Below are 20,405 nucleotides of genomic sequence, written 5' to 3' on the forward strand. Positions count from 1 at the left end.
GAAATCAGCACCCATCATCTTCTCATAAGTAAAAATCAAAATGTTTGGAGATATACAGAACTTGATTTAAGAGAATATTGTTTCCAATATCTCAACATTACCTTTAATATTTTTAAAGCTAAAGGAATCACATGAAGACAAGGAGATTGAATAGAGGAATATTGAAAATAAGCTGATGCAGTCAATTCATTACATCATGGCCCACGGGTTTTCAGGGCCCCAAAGGAGTTGAAAGTTTCAAAAGTATTGATCGTGGCCCTTGAAGAGGCTAATGGATTTTAAGTCAGTCCGGCCATTAGCAAATAAATGGCATTGTCCTTAAACATATTTTAGCTTTTTCTTGATTTTCATGATAATCTGGCTTTAGTGTTATTATGGTTTGGTCTTCTGCAGTAATAGAGTAAATAAGTCCATCAATGCTCCAGTGTAGTCTATGTCCTCACCTAGAAGGTAAGAATTTATTCTTCAGTTGTATTGATGCATTTTGATCCCACCTTCCAATTCCCAATCAGAAAAGCTAAACTGCAGGAGCTAAATATCATAATGCCAAAAAATGTAAATACGCAAATAACAATATTGAAGAGATTACCAAATTTGTCAAACTTATTCTATTTAATTCTGAGTTTAGGTTTTTTGCTTTTTTGCTATTGTTGACCTAGAGGATGATAACATATAACAAATATTTGATGACACATTGAAATTCTTCATGATTGACCTTAAAGATCTAGTATATTAGCAAAACTTTCAGGGACTCTTTGATGCCATCCACAAAGACAACTGTCATAGAAGTTGATAAATCTTGATACTTGGCTGCTTCTTGTTTGAAAGGATGAGGAGGTCTTTACCCACATCAAGTATTCACACAAAATGAACAGTTATTTCCTTAAAAGGCCATGTGAAAATCTACTCTTTCAGTTTTGTTCCCAGTGCTAAAAATTTCCCGAGGCCAGCCAGGCGCGGTGGCTCACGCCTATAATCCCAGCACTTTGGGAGGCCGAGGCGGGTGGATCACAAGGTCAGGAGATCGAGACCATCCTGGCTAACACAGTGAAACCCTGTTTCTACTGAAAATATAAAAATTAGCCGGTCGTGGTGGCAGGCGCCTGTAGTCCCAGCTACTTGGGAGGCTGAGGCAGGAGAATGGCGTGAACCCGGGAGGCAGAGCTTGCAGTGAGCCGAGAACATGCCACTGCACTCCAGCCTGGGTGCCAGAGCGAGACTCTGTCTCAAAAAAAATAAATAAATAAAAATAAAAAATAAATTTCCCGAGGCCAAAATTTCCTAAAGATTTGATGATATATAAAATACTTTTGGCATTATCTCCTTCAACTTGTACATAGAAAACACGTGATCTTTACCCTGTTCTTCAGCATTTGTAGGCAAAGGGGAATTTATCACTTTTATCACATAATTGGTATTGTAAGGACCCAGTTAGACACAAGATTTCACAGGCTGATAATATGATTGCTGGCTGTCGTGGACAGAATAATGCCTCCTCCCCAAAGATGTACATATTCTAATCCTAAAAACTATGAATATGTTCCGTTACATGATCAAGTGGAATTCAGATTATAAATGGCATTAATGCTGTGAATCAACTGATGGTAGAATGGGGAGATTATCCTGGATTAATTGAATGGGCTTAATGTAACCAAAAGGAGCATTAAAAGTCAAAGAGTAAAAAGTCAGTATCATAGTGATGAGATATGTGAAACACAGGACTCTCAGATACTAGAAGAAGGGGTCCAGCAGCCAAGGAAAGGGGGCAGCCTCTAGAAGCTGAAAAGACAAGAACATGAATTTTCCCGTAGAGCTTCCAGGGGAAACACAGCACTGTTGGTGTTTTGATTTTAGTCCAGTGAGGCCTGTGTTGGCCTCATGACCTATGGAGCTGTAAGATACTAAAACTGTTATTGTTTTAAGCCACTAAGTTTGTGGCAATGTGGCATGGCAGCCCTATAAAACAAATATACTGGTTTCTTGGCATTTTTTAATTCAGCCCAACCGACTTAAATGAATGATAATGAAAGGAAGAAAAAACCCAGAAATTGAAAAAGAAATATTCAAGTTATTGGCTCAGCAATGGAGACTAACAGAATATTTAGTTTAGTTTGTCATAATATTGGCTGAGCACAATGGCTCACGCTGATACCCCAGTACACTGGAAGGCTGAGGCAGGAGAATCTCATGAGGCCAGAAGTTTGAGACCAGCCTGAGCAATATAGTGAGACTCCATCTCTAAAAAGAAGAAATAAATGTTCAAGTTATGACTAATATTTATTACCAATGCAAATAATATTTTGCCTATTAAAATTGAAATTGGAAAAAACAATGTGTTAACCAATCTGTTCAAAGTGATTTCAAAATACCACGAGAAAATTCTAAGTATGCCTGCTTGACAGTTCACCATACTGAACTGAAAATGGAATATTCTTTGCACAAAACTGAAAGAAAAAAAAATTTTTAACTATAAGTTAAAAAGACAATTAGATTTAGTCTTGCTCAGCATAGGAGAATACTTTTTTTATTGTCCAGTGTCAATTTATGACAAAGATATTTCCAGCTTGGTTTGTTTAAAATATATTTGTACCAACAGAATATTTAGTTTGCGGTAACATTCTCATTTAGGTTTCCAAGTTTCACAATGTCTTAATACAACAATTTTTATTTTACTGACAACACTCCATTTGTTTTGAATAAATATATGATGATACTAACAATAACATGCATTTGTGTGCTTATGACTGTGTGTTTATGATAATATCACTGAGGGCTAGCTCTGGACTAAGTGCTTTATAAACATTAGTTCATTTTGTCCTCATAGGAAATCAGTGAACACAATGTTACTATTAATCCCACTTTAGAACTAGGAAAATCAAGGCACAGAGAGGTTAAGTTATTTGCCCAACGTCCAGCAGCAAGCAAGTGGTGGAACCAGGAGGGTATGTACTGTCTCTGCTCTCCCTCTAGGTTAGGCATATTCTGTACATCTCATATGCATTGTTTCAATGAATGCTCACACTGCCCTCCTGTAGGTACTATTGTTAACTCCTTTGCAAAGGAGGAAATTGAGGCTTAAAGAGGATAAGTGACTTGCTCTAGTCACGGTGTTCCACAATATTTTATTCCACCAAATAAGCCCGTGTGTTCTATCTTACATTATTTTGATGGCATGCCAGGATCTAACTGTACTAGTTACATAGCTAGAACATAATATGGTTATTCAAATAGGAGCTCATGAACAACCCAATCTTTGCCTCATCTTAGAATGTCTTGATGGTGCTAAATAAAATTGCCAGCCACTAAATATGGGTCTTGGGAATAGCAGAGGATGTCATCAAAAACACCTGAACACCTGGCTAGAATGAACAGGGACCAGAACAGAGACAACATTACCCTCTCCCCTAACAAAGCAAAACTAAACTCCGTTTTGCAAGTCCAGTGCACCAGGATTAAAAATGTCAAGAAACAGGATTTTAATGCCACTGTACATCTGCAAGAAATTAGCCTTTTCCTTAAAAACATCTAAGACATATTAGTGTTTTAAAAATGGATTTATATTGCTTACTTTGATTATGAACTGATACAGCACAGAACTGTCAGGAGCCTGGCTCTCTTTAAAATATAGATAGTTACACTGTGTTCTTCCCTTCCTATAATCTCTTTATGATCAAATGCAGAATATTTCAGTCTGCAATTTCCAATTTAATTCTTGTCCTCGTTTGAGCTATTAAATTGGACTCCATTTCAGCAGCAACTGAGCTGACACTCAATCCTCTATTACCAATGACTGTGTATAGCCATCTGCTTGAATGATTTTCACCATATATGTTTAAAGAAAAACAATGTTTTATACATGCTTGCTGTAGGTAATATTTGAAAATCATAAAACAGGAGCAAAATCAGAGTCAGCTATAAAATTGGAAGGAAAAATTAAAATCCTAAAAATATGTTTGAAATCCCAAGAGTTAATATCAGTGTATTTTCCATAATTTCTAAGTCAATTCAAGTACAATTTGAAGATATTAGTTTCAAACTGAAAAGAAAAAATTCATCACAGATCATGATCTGTGATTAACATTTTAAAAAATTTAGAGTAACATTTTTAAAATTATTCTGATCAAGTCAATTATGATTTGAGATAATTTTTTATTTCCAGTTTACTGAAAACGTTGTTAAATAATTTCCTTGGCCATGCAGAATTTAGTTTGCTTTCTCCAAAACATTTTAGTAACATATAAGTAAAGATTATTTAACTTAAACCTTTTAGCAGATGTTGTTCTGTAACTCAGATACAAACAAATTTTCTTATTTCTGGTTAAAGATTTATTTCACTTAGTTTATATAATTAACCTTCAATTAATTAATGTTATTAATATTGTGATATGCTTACATGTGAAAAATAGCGAGATTAAGTCCAAAAAAGTGGATATGGAGGAAAACCCACATACAACCAACACAGCAGAACCTACCAAATATTCAAAAGAAAGTGTGTCTTAATTGAAATTTAACTACAATTATCCCTATTAATATTATTTTTATAATTTGCATCTATTTTTATGGCACCTTTACCTACATTGCTAGAGTTGATCCTCGCAACAGCCACGTAAAGTGCCGAGTTCAAATATCATCTTAATTTTACCAATATGGAAACCGAAGATCTGTGCAATAAACAAATTGCCCAAAGCCACGTAGCTGGTGAGTGACTGCTCCATGTTTCTCTCCTCCTTCTTTTGATTCCAAGTTCCAGGCCCTTCTCACCAAGACTTACTGCCATCTCTGTTGACTCTTATATCTAACATAGTTTCGGAGACATCCCCAGCATTAAGTGTTCCCTTGGGGAAATGTGCAATCAGTTGTTGCATGCATGATTTGAGAGGGGGCTAGTTTTGTCCATTTCTGAAAATTTGGGAGGGGCATACAAACAGCTGAGGCAAGGACTCTGAGAATGATTAGACTAATATCTCACAGGTCATAAATTGCTGCCACATACATGTTTCCAGTTCTATTCTCACCGTAATCCTGAACCATAGAGAGACAGCGACTTTGTGCATTTCACAATAGAGCAAATTGAGGCTTACCACTTGGGGTTAAATGACTTGAACAGGATGATACAAGCATTAATTGAGAGGAGGAGCCAGGCCATGCGCCATGGTGTATATTAAAGTGCCTTTCTGGTATCAATGTGCTTCATGATCCTTTTAATTGTATATATTTCCCAATAACCAGATGAATCCAAATTTAAAATATAAATATGAAACTGCATTCCAAATTCAAATATGGCAAATTCACTTTGGAACATCCATTATTTCAAGGCATCTTTATCAGGATTACTTTTATTATTACAAAAATGTGAGCTTGTAATCCCAGCACTCTGAGAGTCCCAAGGTGAGTGAATTGCTTGAGACCAATAGTTCAAGTCCAGTCTGGGCAACATGGCGAGTTCCCACCTTTACAAAAACTAGAAAAAGTAAATGAGTTTGATGGTGCCTGTGGTCCTAGCTACTCAGGAGGCTGAGGTGGAAGGATCACCTGAGCCCAGGAGGTCAAGACTGCAGTGAGCCATGATCGCAACACTGCACTCCAGCCTAGACAACGAAGTGAGTCCCTGTCTGAAAAAAAGAAAAAAAGAAAAAAAAGTAAGCTGTTAGCCATGTGAAATCTTCTTAGGCTATAAATCTACTTCATCTAGGTTAAATAAGATTATTGATAACCTTTTATTTTTTCTGATTGAGGTATTTGAAAATAAGCATGTGCATATTTGAAAATACATTTGTTTTTGTATAATATTGATTTTTCTTCAGAATTAAATATCTGGTGCGAGTTGACTAAATAATAGAACTATCATCTCTTCATCTTCATAGTAAAAATACTATGCTAAAAAGAGACAATTTTCCCAAAGGACCTTCTCTGTCAGGAAGCTTTCTGAGTGTTCAAGCATTGTTGTCCATTTTTTAATGGTATCACCTTTTGTTGGGACATTTTGGCCTTTCTCCATCAGCTGAATATCGTCACTCTCTGTTGCATTCCTTGTTCCGTTTTTGGCGGGGAAGATGGGTGCTGCTGTGGTGACCCTGGCCTCTTCACAAGGAAGGCACACTGATGTCACAGAAGCATTTCTATTAGATATGGTTGGGTTCATTAGGCAAAAAGAGGGGTTTCTTTTTGAAAATAAAATGACATTAGGGTTTCTTTATACCCTGATTAATGCTAAAATAATCCTTTGAGAATAAAAGACAATGAAAAAAGAATTCTTTTTTCCATTAACTTTTTTTCCCAAGATGTTCTTCCTCAATATATTATCTCACCATGTGTCACAAAAAGTCTACCTTCATGATTATTATCCTGTATATAACTGAAAGCAAGAAATACCTGTTAGCAAAATAACGGCAAAAACTCAACCATTCTACTATGGGGATTGCAGATCTCTATTCCTGTAGCTCTTCCCAAAACAAACAAAAAACAAAATGGTACTTGCCTATTACAACTATTACAGAAAGATTAGATTTTTAGATATTGACTTCTTTGAGATGATGAAGCACAAATAATCTCTCGTTACTTTTCATTTTAAAAAATAAAAAAAAATTAATTGGCTTTGATGTGATCAATTTAACTTTACCAATAACTGCTCCCTGGACCAATGCTTAAGTTTTGAGATTTTTTATAAGTGTATGGAGGTTGAATTTTATCAAAACTATCATGACATTAATCCAGGTAGACCACTATCTCTCCTTCAAACCTTCACTAGCTAGTGGTTTTAAAGATTATGGCTAGGCCGGGTGCGGTGACTCAAGCCTGTAGTCCCAGCACTTGGGAGGGTGAGACGGGCGGATCACGAGGTCAGGAGATCGAGACCATCCTGGCTAACACAGTGAAACCCCGTCTCTACTTAAAAAATACAAAAAACTAGCCGGGCATGGTGGCCGGCGCCTGTAGTCCCAGCTACTCGGGAGGCTGAGGCAGGAGAATGGCGTAAACCCGGGAGGTGGAGCTTGCAGTGAGCTGAGATCTGGCCACTGCACTCCAGCCTGGGCGACAGAGCGAGACTCAGTCTCAAAAAAAAAAAAAAAAAAGAGTGTGGCTACCGGTCTGATGGGAATTTATGGTAAATAAAATGTGTCAGTTTCCTCAGGTGTGCATAATAATGGTATTTAACTCAAAAGCTTATAGTAAGCATTTAATAGATTCATGCATAGAAACCATTTTTTTAAGGGTAACTGGCACTAAACTGCTATTAGTCCAGTTATGAGAGAATTAAAATTTAAAAAGTAGTGCTGAACATTTATTGCCTCATTGTACTACTCCAGAGACAAGGCAGATGATTTTCAGTTATACAATCTTCTTCCAATATGGTTTCCTAGATTCTGTTATAGTTATCAATTTCCTGCCTCTCAGCTTTAAAATCATTCTTCAATATTTGCTCTGTGCTAATGAATGGGATTCCTTTAAGCATTTCTCCGGAACAGTGAGTACATTGTTAAAATTTCTCAGTAGAGGGCGATAGAGTGACATTGCAGGAGGAAGATGGCTTCTGCTGGTTCAGGTGGCTGCACCCTTGGTCAGCAGAGCATGTGTGAAGACAACTGGTGATAGCTCCTACCATGTGGCTAAAATGTGTGCTCCCTTGGCAACCTTGCCATCCCAGTCCAGCCTAGTAACCGCCTTCCTACAGCCTTCCCAGTGTGGACACTGCATACTCCAGTTGTCATCAGCAGCATACCAATGCCTTCTGCATACCTGCCCAGTTGCAGTCCAACTGCACCCTGAAGAGGAACTTCTTGCTTGCCTAGTGAATGTGCATCAGATCTGGTCTGAGCAAACCAACGAACTTCTGTGTCATCCAGTGAACAGCAATCGCACCTTCTCCAATCTCCAACAAGGCCTGAACCCGAGCCCTGGGGAGGTATCCCTCCAAGTTTGTCTTTCCTAAATTACTCTTCCTCAGGCCTAAGATACCTTTTAGCTTTCCATTGCACCTTGTAGTTATGTTCCTCTCATTGCTTAATAATTTTTTTTTTTTTTTTTTTTTTTTTGAGACAGAGTTTTGCTTTTGTTGTCCAGGCTGGAGTGCAAGGGCACGATCTTGGCTCAGTGCAACCTCCGCCTCCCAGGTTCAAGTGATTCTCCTGCCTCAGCCTCCCAAGCAGCTGGGATTACAGGCATGTGCCACCATGCCCGGCTAATTTTGTATTTTTAATAGAGATGGGGTTTTGCCACGTTGGCCAGGATTATTTCGAACCCCTGACCTCAGGTGATCCAACTGCCTCGGACTCCCAAAGTGTTGGGATTACAGGCGTGAGCCACCACGCCTGGCCAATAATTCTTTACAATAAAGTTTCTCTTGTTTAAAATACTACATGTCTGTAGCACCATCTCCTGGGTACTGTCCTCCTGATAGTGAATGAGTTCTCATGAGATCAGGTCATTAAAAATTTGGCACCTCCCCCTACCCCAACTCTTGGTCCTATCCCTGCCATGCAAGACGCCTGCTCCCTTTGCCTTCCGCCATGATTGGAAGCTTCCTGAGCCTCCCCCAAAGCAGAAGCCACTATGCTTCCTGTACAGCCCGCAGAACCATGAGCCAATTAAACCTCTTTTCTTTATAAATTACCCAGTCTCAGGTATTTCGTTACAGCAATGCGAGAATGGGCTAATACAGCAGGCTATATCTGCATGGATGCTAACTATAGCAATGTTTATATTGGAAAAAAAGACACAAAACAAAGTGAATGCCGCTGATAGGGAAATGGTTGGATGAATTATGGTTCATTCATACTTGAATAATAGCATCCCTGAGATTCCACTAGAAACAGACTCTAAGATTGAGATTAGTGAGGTTATTGGGAACTGCTTTGGGAATCACTCCTATGACAGAGGCTTTACCAACCCATGGAGAACTGGAGCAGAGCAGGCTTTCAGAGTTGTCCTGAGTAGAGCTCAAGAGCCAGGCATTGGGATCTATACGTTAGCCAGTCATTGACTGTGGATGCCCCCAGGATGAGTCCTAACCGTGAGTGAAGTGGCCCCTGCAGGAGGCAGTGATTCCCAAAGAGAGACTCGGCTATAAGCCACAGTGACCAGCAATCCTAGAGCTGGGGCAGGGTGGGGGCGGATCTGAGTAAGGCACTGCAGCTTCCACTACTGTCCACCCATCGTGTTACTTGGGTCCACGTGATTCCTGTGGCAAGTCTGCCTCATCTGAGAACAGCTCCTTGAAGATTCTGGTTGATCTCTGGTCCTGGAGAAATTCACAGGGGAAGGCCAGTGGGACAAACTCCAATCCCCACAGCTGCCAGTGGTCACGAGGCCCCAGTGGATGCATATAGTTTTCCTTCCCTATAGCCCATTCTGGTTTCCCCCTTGGCCTCAATAACTCCTCCACTAGGCAGATCCCAAAGGGTTCTGAGCCCCTGGTCACCATACCCTGCCCAGGCCTGCCTCTGGTGGAGAAGTGGCAAGTGACAGCTCTGTGGATCACCTGGGGACCAAAGGCATTGTTCCCTGTCCCACCGTTTACCAGCAGCGTCCACCTCCTCCCCGTGAGGGTCCATTAATTGGCCTCACACTCCCCCCGCTGAGGTATGTTGAGACTGGACCCTAGTTACTAATCAGGTGGTGGAAGGAGAAGGAGGCAGATCCCGAGGAAGGAGGCGCATACAGAATCTCAAGGCAGAAGCATCTGCAATTGTCTTTAAGCAAGGGGTCAGTGCTAACCCATTGCAGGCCCAGAGGCTCAGGAGGCTCTGAAGTTTCAGGGCTTCCAAGTGTATCAACCCAGATATCCCCACTCCATGACTCAGGACCTGACCTTCATGTTGCAGGCTTACTTGGGTTGAGCATTCAACCTTCTCTGCAGTTCTGCTTCCCCCGTAACTAAGTCTAGGGCCTGATTCTCAGTGTTTTCTTCCCATCAGCTGCAAGAGATGAGATTCTCTGCCTATGCTGTTAAGGAGGCCCTCAGGCTTCCACACTGAGCCTTCTATAGCTGAGTAATCACCCTCACCTTTTGTCTTTTTTACTGCATCATTTGCTCTCTGAAATAGCCATTTGATTCTAAAATCTTTATAATTACAACTTTCTCTGTAGCTCCCCAGATCCTGAAATACTGTACCAGCTGCTGAATTTCTTTCCACCAATACCCCACCTGCTATGGACAGAATGTGTCCTCTCTAAGTTCATACGTTGAAGCCTAATGCACAATGGGATGGTGTTAGGTGGTGGGGCCTTTGGGAGGTGATTAGGTCACGAGGGTGGAGCCTCATGCTGGGATTAGCGTCCTTATCAGAAAAGACACAAAAGAGATGGTCTCTCTCCAGGAGGTGAGGACACAGCAGGAAGGCAGCCATCTGCAAGCCTTCACTAGGAAGCTTGCTTTCACTAGACACCAGATCAGCCGACGCCTTGATCTTGAACTTTTAGGCTTTGGAACTGTCAAGGTCAGGAGATCGAGACCATCCTGGCTAACATGGTGAAACCCCGTCTCTACTAAAAAATACAAAAAAACTAGCCGGGCGAGGTAGTGGGCGCCTGTAGTCCCAGCTACTCCGGAGGCTGAGGCAGGAGAATGGCATAAACCTGGGAGGCGGAGCTTGCAGTGAGCTGATATCCGGCCACTGCACTCCAGCCTGGGCGACAGAGCGAGACTCCATCTCAAAAAAAAAAAAAAAAAAAAAAGATCTGTTGTTTAAGTCACAGGTCTCTAGTGTTTTTTTATGGCAGCCGGAACCAAGACCCATGAGAGTTGCCCATTGCATCCCAGGGGCACCACAGAGGTGACAGGTGTTCCACCTCCTGCCAGGAACCGGCTTTGCATTGCTGGGCAGCAGGGCATCCAGCTCCAAACTCTTATGGATTCAGTTTCCTGAGACACCCCCTGGCACCCACTGCCGTAGGACGGGTTCCAGGTGACAGGTTTCAGATAGAGACTTCTGGTGAGACATTTACAGTGGAATGCTCTTGGGGTAAGGGAGGCAGGTTGAGATATTTGCATCAAAGGCTTAGCCCCAGGCAGGGTTGGAGCTGGAATGGCCTCCAGGTGTCCCTAACTGAGGCCAAAGGAGCCCCTTTGTATCTTCGTAGCCCTGGACTGAGCAGGCATTGAATCCAGGCTGTCCTCAGGCGGGACAGTCACCACAGGCAAGGCGGCTTCCTGAGTTGAGGGAAATCCCAAGGGAGGGACTGGGGTGTGTCCAGTCACTCTCGGCACTGGGGGAACAAGTTCCTTCTCTGAAGGTGGGTGGTCTGTGTGGCACACCCCAGCATCCACTACAATTAGGTGGCTGTAACATGAATGAGACAGAGGAATTGACATGCAGTACTGTTGGGTGAGAAAAGCAAGACAGAAAAACCCAAAACCTCTTGGTGTGCCTGTGTCTGTCACATACATATGTACACACGCAACTTCCTACTGCTGGCCATCTGACACTGCAACAGCACCTCTCCGGCCCTGCCATTCTGCAGGCCGGGCACCTGCTCACGGCCTCGGCCCCTTCTCCCTCTGCCGGGACTTCCTTCCACAAGAAATCTATGTGCCTCACTCCACTAATTCCCACCATCTTTGTTCAAATGCCACTCATTGGTAATGCCTGTAATCCTAACACTTTATTCAAATGCCACTCATCACTCACACCTGTAATCCTAACACTTTGGGAAGCCAAGGCAGGAGGATGGCTTGAGCCCAAGAGTTCAAGACCAGCCTGGGCAATAGAGTAAGATGGCGTCTCTTCCCAGACTTCTAGAATACAGCAGTCTTCCTCCCCGCTCACCAGCTTTATTTTCCTCCATAGCATTCATTACCACTGACATCATGTATTTACTTACTTTTATTCCAGTGTCACCTGAACAAATCTTTCCTCACTCTATTTTATAATAAATAGCGATCACCTCCCCGCCCCCGCTTAGAAATCTGTTTATCTCCCTATTGTATTATTCTGAATCATTTTACCATCTCAACTGTTTTGCTTATTTATTTAGTTTGGTGCAAAAGTAGTTGCGGTTCTTGCCATTACTTTTAATGACAAAAACTGCAACTACTTTTGCACCAACCTAATAGTTTTTAACTCTCTCTCCTCTACACCAGACTATGAGCTGCACAAGTGTTTTGTGCCTGTCTTGATGGCTACCGCATCCCAGATCCTAGATAAGCTATTTAATGTGATAAGCAACTTAGAAGACATTTTAAAAAATAAGGAATGGGCTGGGTGCAGTGGCTCACGCCTGTAATCCCAGCACTTTGGGAGGCTGAGGTGGGCGGATCACCAGGTCAGGAGATCGAGACCATCCTGGCTAACATGGTGAAACCCGATCTCTACTGAAAATACAAAAATTAGCCAGGCATGGTGGCACTTGCCTGTAAGTCCCAGCTACTCAGAAGGCTGAGGCGGAAGAATTGGTTGAACCTGGGAGGCAGAGGTTGCAGTGAGCCAAGATTGTGCCAGTGCACTCCAGCCTGGGTGACAAAGCAAGGCAAAGAAAGAAAGGAAAGAAAGAGAGAGAGAGAGAGAGAGAGACAGAGAGACAGAGAGAGAGAGAGACAGAGAGAGAGAGAAAGAAAGAAAGAGAGAGAGAGAGAGAGAGAGAGAGAAAGAAAGAAAGAAAGAAAGAAAGAAAGAAAGAAAGAAAGAAAGAAAGAAAGAAAGAAAGAAAGAAAAAGGACGGGAAGGGAAGGAAAGGGAGGGGAGGGGAGGGGAGGGGAGGGGAGGGAAGGGAGGAAAGAAAGGGAAAGGAAAGAAAGGGAAAGGAAAGAAAGGGAAAAGAAAGAAAAGAAAAGGAAGAAAAGAAAAGGGCCACATGCAGTGGCTCCTGCCTGTAATCCTAGCACTTTGGGAGGCCAAGGCAGGAAGATCACTTGAGCCCAGGAATTCAAGACCAGCCCGGGCAATATAGTAAGACTCCGTCTCTATTATTTTAAGAAATTATAAAATACTTTTAAAAATTAAAATATAAAAGTAAAAAGAAATGGAGCACTGTGTAGGGGAAGAAAGATGTGATACCATTACAATGGTCATGACTGGCACTCCTCTAACAAAGGACAGGTTAACAAGAGAAATGCCTAACAAATGTATTTAATCATAGTTTCATGTAATACAGGAGGCCTCAGAAATGAGTCTATAAACCAAAAGGTCTCTGAAACAGGCCTCAAGCAATTTAGAGGTTTTTTTAGCGAAGGTTAAGGACGCACCAGGGAAAAAGCAACACAAAACCACAGGAAAAAATCTGTGATCCCTACTTTTTCCCAAGAGGATTTTGAGGGCTTCCGTATTTAAATGGGAAAAGCAGGCAGGAGGGGAAGGAGGGAGGGTGCGGTCATATCACTGAATCCACATGTTGCAGTGAAAAGGAGGGGATATAGGAATAGTTGATTATATATTCATCTAGTGCTTAGCAAGTCAGCACTTTACACAAGATAAACACAGCAGCCACCTGCGGAGACGGCCGGCCTTTGTCTGGCCTTTTTATCTTCAGCTGTCTGCTGGGCAACAAAAGGAAAGGCAGCTTCTTGCATGACTCAGCTTCCAGCTTGATTTTTCCCTTTGGCATAGTGAATTGGGGTCCTGAGATTTTATTTCCCTTTCACAACCCCAAAACCCAGGGAGAACTGTTTGCATGCTTGGATTCGATGAAGAATGGATAGAGTGTGATCTAATGGTGATCGGCTAAAGGGGGAACCCTGCAAGGCCTGTCTGTCCAGATTCGTCTTGGCCTCTCTGGGTAGCATTGCGTCCTCCCAGATATAGGGCAAGACCCTCCAGAATGAGGGTCTTCATGGGAGAAGGGAGAGAGTGACCTTTCTAGTTCTGTGGCTTGCTTTGAGGGAGAAAGATTCTAGTTTCTATGACCCACCTCGGGGAAGAGGAATTCTGGTTTCTATGACTTGCTTGGGGAGAGATGGGAGGGTAGAAGGAGGTCAGGGAGGTCTTACTTCTGAGGCCCTTCCAATGTCCTTCAGTTCAAAGTACCTACCTTGTCAAGATGCCATACTTCACCTGGGAGTATCATGTTCTGAGTCAGGACAACAGATACATTATTTTGCAAATAAAATACGCACCTTTAAAGAAAAATCCATGCTAGAAGAGGAGTGAGAACGCCCACTGGTGCTTGTGGCGTACTGGGTTTCAGGCTTTACATACTTTGTCTTAGGTAATCCTGGCCACCAGTCTGTGAAGTGGGAATCACTCGACATAGAAGAGGAACAGAGAACACTGAGGCTCAGAGAAGCTAAGCAACTCGCCAAGGCCACACAGGAAGTAGACGGCAGCCAAGAACCCCAACCTGTTTCATCCCAAAGTTCATTCTACAGCATCATTGTCTCCTGCTTCCCTTGTCTGAAAATGAGAAGAAAACTCATCTAGCCGGCCTCTCTAGGTTATCATGAGATCAAATACAAAAACTTCCTGGAAGAGAACCACCCAAATGAAAGCACCGTCCTCTGTCCAGACAGTCACGGCCTTGTGCCCGTGGGTGGGACCAAGTTCATCAACTTAGAGTGTGCTAGCGTGCGGGCTACCGGGGAGGGGATGTTAAAGAGTTCTCTCTGTCTTAGCACCGGAAACCTCCATCAAGCCCCCTTTGCTGGGTCAGATTGCCCTAATAGAAACCCACCTCTTTGGCTTCATTCATTCATGACAATATCAGTTCCGGGGGTGAACATTAGAAACCCTGGTGACCTGCGAGAATGAAGTGTCCTACTGGGCCGGGGCCTGACGCTTTCCCAGGCTTCTCCCTCATGGGTTCTGTTGAGGAGCTCAGCATTCAAAAGGGTACGCTTCAGCCCAAGCATTTCTCCCTAGTTACTAGTCAGGAAGTATCAGCTGTAAAAAGCACATCTCCCTTCCTCCCACCTCCCTCCTATCCTTCCCTTCCTTTAATTTTTTTAAATTACCATTTTTAACAAAGGCATATGAGCATCTGTTTTGGAGTTAAAACATTCTATAAGGCTTTTTTAAAACAATAGCAATCATCTGTCTTCCCATTTCCCTCTCCCTAGGGACAAATCCATTCAACTCTTTCACCCGAATTTTTCCATATTTTCCTTTCTATCTCCAAGTCACTGCCTCTGCTGCTCCTCTTGATTTTTCCGGTGTCAGATACCACCTGTGGATTTCTCAGCTTAGCAGGTGAGCAGTTTAGCAGGAATGGGCATGGTGCTGTGCAATGTAGGATGCTTAGCAGCATCCACGGATACCAGCAGCACATGCGTGCACACACACCCACACACACGCGCATATACATACAAACACACACACACATACACACAAAACTGCTCAGTTTTGCCCACTCGTCCCATGCATTAATTTTCTAGGGCTGCCATAACAAAGTACCATAAACTGGACAGGTTAAACAGAAATGTTCTGTCCCACTGTTCTGGATACTGGAAGTTCAAGATGAAGGTGGTGGCAGGATTGGTTCCTTCTAAGGCTGTGAGGGAAAGATCTGTTTCAGCCCCTCTCCTTGGCTTGTAGATGGCCGTCTTCTCTGTCATCTCCCCTGTGTATATCTCTCTTTGCATCCAAATTTTATAAGGACACCAGCCACATTGAGTCAGGGCCTGCTCTAATGATCTCAATGTGGTAATCTCTCTAAAGACCTTATCTCCAAATAAGGTCACATCTGAGGTACTGGGGTTTAGGACTCCAACATATCTTTTCTGAGGAGGACACAATTTAATTCATAAACTGTCATGCCCACTGGCTGCCACATAAGGCAGCTGGGGTGCCACGTGTGCAATGTAGGGTCTTGCATACCCCCACCACACCATAGACACCCCTCCTTCCCACTCCCCAAATAGAGTTCAGACTGGGTTAGGTCAGCACACTCTTTACAACCAAGTCATGTAGTATAACACTCTGAAGTTTAACTTCTATACTAGGTTTTACTTTTCCTGGAGTCATAATTGTTGGATTTCTAAAAATCAGTAGTTTTCAGTTTTTATCAATAATTGAGCTAATTGGCCGGGCACGGTGGCTCGCGCCTGTAATCCCAGCACTTTGGGAGGCTGAGGCGGGCAGATCACGAGGTCAGGAGATCAAGACCATCCTGGCTAACACGGTGAAACCCCGTCTCCACTAAAAATACAAAAAATTAGCCGGGCTTGGTGGCGGGCACCTGTAGTCTCAGCTACTTGGGAGGCTGAGGCAGGAGAATGGTGTGAACCCAGGTGGCAGAGGTTGCAGTGAGCAGAGATTGCACCACTGCACTCCAGCCTAGGTGACAGAGCGAGACTCTGTCTCAAAAATAAAATAAAATAATAATTGAATCCTAACTTTCTGTCAATATATCTGAATGTATTCAGACACACTTACCTGACTTGCCTCAGTCTGGACAGGGTGCCCCCACATCTCACGCACACCCTTCACGACCACTATTTTTCCTGTGTGAGACTCTGTGTCCTGGGTGCCTTTTGCTGTATCCCTTTGTTTTGGAGAAGCACATCCTTCAGTAGCATCCTAAGAAAAGGCATATGGAAGGCAAATTCTAGGTGACTCTGCATATCTAAAAATGCCTTTATTCCATCTTCTCATTTCATTGACAGTGTGTCTGGATCTAAAAATTCCAGATTGAAAAGCAGTTCTCTTCTGAAGTTTGAAGGCATTGTCCCAATTGTCTTTGGCTTCTGGTGTGATCCTGAGAAATCTGAAGTCATTCTTATTTCCAATTATTTGCATGTGGCCCTCCTGAAGCTTATGAAACAGTTTCTTGTCACCAGTACTTAAAAATGTCTCCATGATATGCCTGCATGTGGGTCTACTTCACCTTTTCAAAATGAATACTTATGTTCTTTTTGTGGGGATTTTCTTGAATTTTTTTTTTTTCCCCTGAGATGGAGTCTCACTCTGTCGCCCAAGCTGGAGTGCAATGGCTCAATCTCGGCTCATTGCAACCTCCACCTCCTGGATTCAAGTGATTCTCCTGTCTCAGCCTCCTGAGTAGCTGGGATTACAGACATGTGCCACCATGCCCGGCTAATTTTTTTTGTATTTTTAGTAGAGCTGGGGTTTACCATGTTGGTCAGCCTGGTCTCAAACTCCTGACCTCGTGATCCACCCGCCTCAGCCTCCCAAAGTGCTGAGACTACAAGAGTGAGCCATTGCGCCCAGCCTCTTAAAATATTTATCAATGATTTATCCTTCTGCATTTTCCCTGTCCTCGCTTTGTAAAACTCCTACTATTTTCTTAGGCTTTTCCCCTAATTTTCTCACACCTTCTCTTCTGTCTTCACTCTGATTTTTTACCTTACTTTCTGGGAGATTTTTCTCAACTTTATATTCTAAGCCATTTAGTGTTTGTTATTTCTACTATCATATTTTTCATTTTTAAAAGTTCTTATTTGTCTGCTTATTTTTTGCTACTTTTCTTCTTGAGATGGCATCTTGAAAAGACCAGGCTGTTTGACAAGGCTGATCTCAAATTCCTGGCTTCAAGCAATCCTCCAATCTCGGCCTCCCAAAGTGCTAGGATTACAGGTGTGAGCCACCATGTCCAGCCCCCAGCCACTTTTTGCTACTTTTTAAATAGCCTCTTGTTCTTATTTCATGTATTTAGGTTTGTTTTTTCTGCCTCTATCTCTCAAGTTTTATTCTCCCTGTATAATCTATTTCACTCAAGTTACCTTTATTCTGTGTGTTCTGATCACTATCATTCACGTTAGCGGCTTTCTTCAATTGTCTGCTAATTGATAATTGTCTGCACATGTTCATGGGTAACTGATTAAAAGCCTGCTTGGATAGTCAAGTGCATGGCAGGCTCATAGACACTGAATTTCACTGAAGGGCAGGTTTCTCAGCCTTAGCTCTGTTCATACTGTGGCATGGACAATTCTTTTTTGGGGTGGGAATGGGGATGTTCCCGTGCAATGTAGGATGCTTGGCAGCATCCACAGATATCAGCAGCACATGCGTGTGCGCACACAAACACACACATACACACACACACACACACACACAAACACACATACATTACACACACACATACACACAAACACACACACACACACAAACACACATACGTTACACACATAAACACACACACATACATGCAAACACATATACACACACTACACACACACAAACGCGCACACACACACTACACACACATACACACACACAAACGCACACATACACACTACACACACACATACACACATACATACACACATACTACACACACACATACACACACACAAACACACACACTACACACACACACATACATATACACACACTACACACACATACATGCAAATACACATACACACACTACACACACACACACAGACACACACACACACATACCTCTCCAGTCTGTGTCTTCAGACATCCCTAAATGTCCCTTTGTGAGCAAAGTCAGCCCCGTTAGGAAACACTGCTCTAACATGATCTGGCTGGGCCAATCATTAGAGAATCCCAGATATCAGTACCTTCATGTCTTTTCCTTAGAATGACCCTTACCCCTTCCCTCCCTTCCTTCCCTTTTCAGTATAGATACTCTCTTTTAGAAACCAGCCAAGGCCAGTTCTCCACTCTTTCTGCTTTCATCTGAGTCAGTAATCTGAGATGCTGGACATCCCTCCGGCAGTATATGGGTTGCTCCCCGGCATGCATTAGGATAGAATCTGTTCTGGTTCAGGTTCTGATCCTACGGTGATGATGCCTTGCAAAAGGGAAAGATGGAGACAAAACCTCTATGTATCTTGGCTGGGAGCAGCTAAATACTGCTGCGAACCCAAACATGGGCACTTGTACTTAAGACGGCTCAAGAAATCGGGAAGTGTGTCCCTTATTTCTCATTTTAAAATGTGAAAGCATTGACTATGTTGAGGATATCCCCCTCAGTCATAAGCATTGCCAAGGGAGAAAGGAAGGGGTGTTGATTTCCCCTCCCCTAAATTCCAGTGGAAACCCTGGCTTTCCGACCCCATAGCTAGCTGCTCAATGCCACTGAGCCATTCACACATGAAGGAGACAAAAGCTGCATCTACTTGACACATCAAATCTAAACGAAGCCTAGAAAATATCAGTGTTCCAAATGTTTCCCTTAACACGACTACAGCCGAAAACTCATTCATCGATGTCCTGCCACTTCCCTCCTGTGGGACAAGATTCGGATGCACAGGGCCCGGTGGCTTCCCTCCGTTCTGGTTTCCAACTCACCTGGCCCAGAGACCAGGATGGTGTCCCCACTGCCCCCATTATTAATCACAATGTGTAGTTTGTTCAGAAGTGAATCTGAAGAAAATTTTCATAAGGGAATGTGAACAGTGAATTTTATGGTATGTGAAACGTATCTCAATAAAGCTGTAAAAAAAAAAAGTGAATGTCAATGGAGTGATTTAGGAATTACACTATTTGTATTCACACAAACTGGGGAGATGATTTCCAATTTCAAAGACAGTAGCCCTTAAGTATAAACTCTAAATATAAACTCAGGACCCCTGAGCCATGTGCAGGTGATATGGAAGGTCCCTGGGCTGGTTCCCAAGAGGCCACTCTTCAGGACAGAAACCTTCTCACTAGCACTGGTAGGACAGTCTGAACTGAGCACTGCCCCATGATTTCGATGTTTGTCACCACGTCTGAAAGTTCCTGACAAAGCCAGCCAGACTGTCCTGAAAGTAGATGTCACAGCAACTATGGCAAGCCTGGTAAAGTCTGAAGGAGATAGGTCAGGGACCTCCGTGCCCATCTCACACAAGTAGTGAGTGTGTGTGTGTGTATGTGTGTGTATGTGTACGTGTATGTGTGTGTGTGTGTGTTAGAGACAGAGATCATGAAGGACACTGGCACACAGCCTTCTCTCTGTCACATCTGCCATCCTAGCCAGCAGGGGCACATCTGGGAGAGGTGCAAGGGACCCCTTTGGGCACCTGGGTGGCATTTTTGTGCTGCCATCAGTGGGTTCCCTGCACTCATGGGATGGATTTTTGCTGAATTCTAACTCCACCAGCAACAGAGTCTTGGGCAGTGTTATTAGTCTGCTTGGGCTGCCATAACAAATACCACGGACTGAGTATCTTAAACAACAGAACTTTAGTTTCTCACCATTCTGGCGGCTGGAAGTCTAAGATCATGTCAGTAGGGTTGGTTTCTGGTGAGGCCTCTCTCTCTGGCTTGCAGGCGGCTGCCTTCTTCCTGTGTCCTCACAGAGCTTTCCCTCTACATGCTCACGTGCCTGCTGTCTCTCTGCATGGCCAAATTTTCTCTTTTACTTAAACTTTTTTTTAGAGATGGTGTCTCATTCTTTCACCCAGGCTGGAGGGCAGTGGAGTGATTACAGGTTGTTGCAGCCTCAAACTCCTGGGTTCAAGTGATCCTCCTATCTCAGCCTCCCAAGTTGCTGGGACTACAGATGTGCACCACCATGCCCAGCTAATTTTTTCAAATTTTTTGTAGAGTTAGGGGACTTGCTAA

General features: G+C 43.0%; 1 long non-coding RNA gene across 2 annotated transcripts; it reads right to left on the reverse strand.

The window, feature by feature from the left end:
* Positions 1-2,195: 2,195 nt before the first annotated feature.
* LOC105479410 (uncharacterized) lies at positions 2,196-16,804 on the reverse strand. 2 transcript variants are annotated; one of them, XR_985884.3, is made up of 3 exons: positions 16,302-16,804; positions 14,048-14,324; positions 2,196-2,238 (listed from the first exon to the last, which is right to left on the reverse strand). It is a non-coding gene; the product is annotated as an uncharacterized lncRNA (long non-coding RNA). The 2 variants fall into 2 exon arrangements; XR_011626062.1 differs by lacking the exon at positions 2,196-2,238 and adding an exon at positions 4,203-5,612.
* Between the last annotated feature and the right edge of the window lie 3,601 nt (positions 16,805-20,405).

Source organism: Macaca nemestrina, chromosome 7 (genome assembly GCF_043159975.1).
Source record: "Macaca nemestrina isolate mMacNem1 chromosome 7, mMacNem.hap1, whole genome shotgun sequence".
Taxonomy (NCBI): Eukaryota; Metazoa; Chordata; class Mammalia; order Primates; family Cercopithecidae; genus Macaca; species Macaca nemestrina.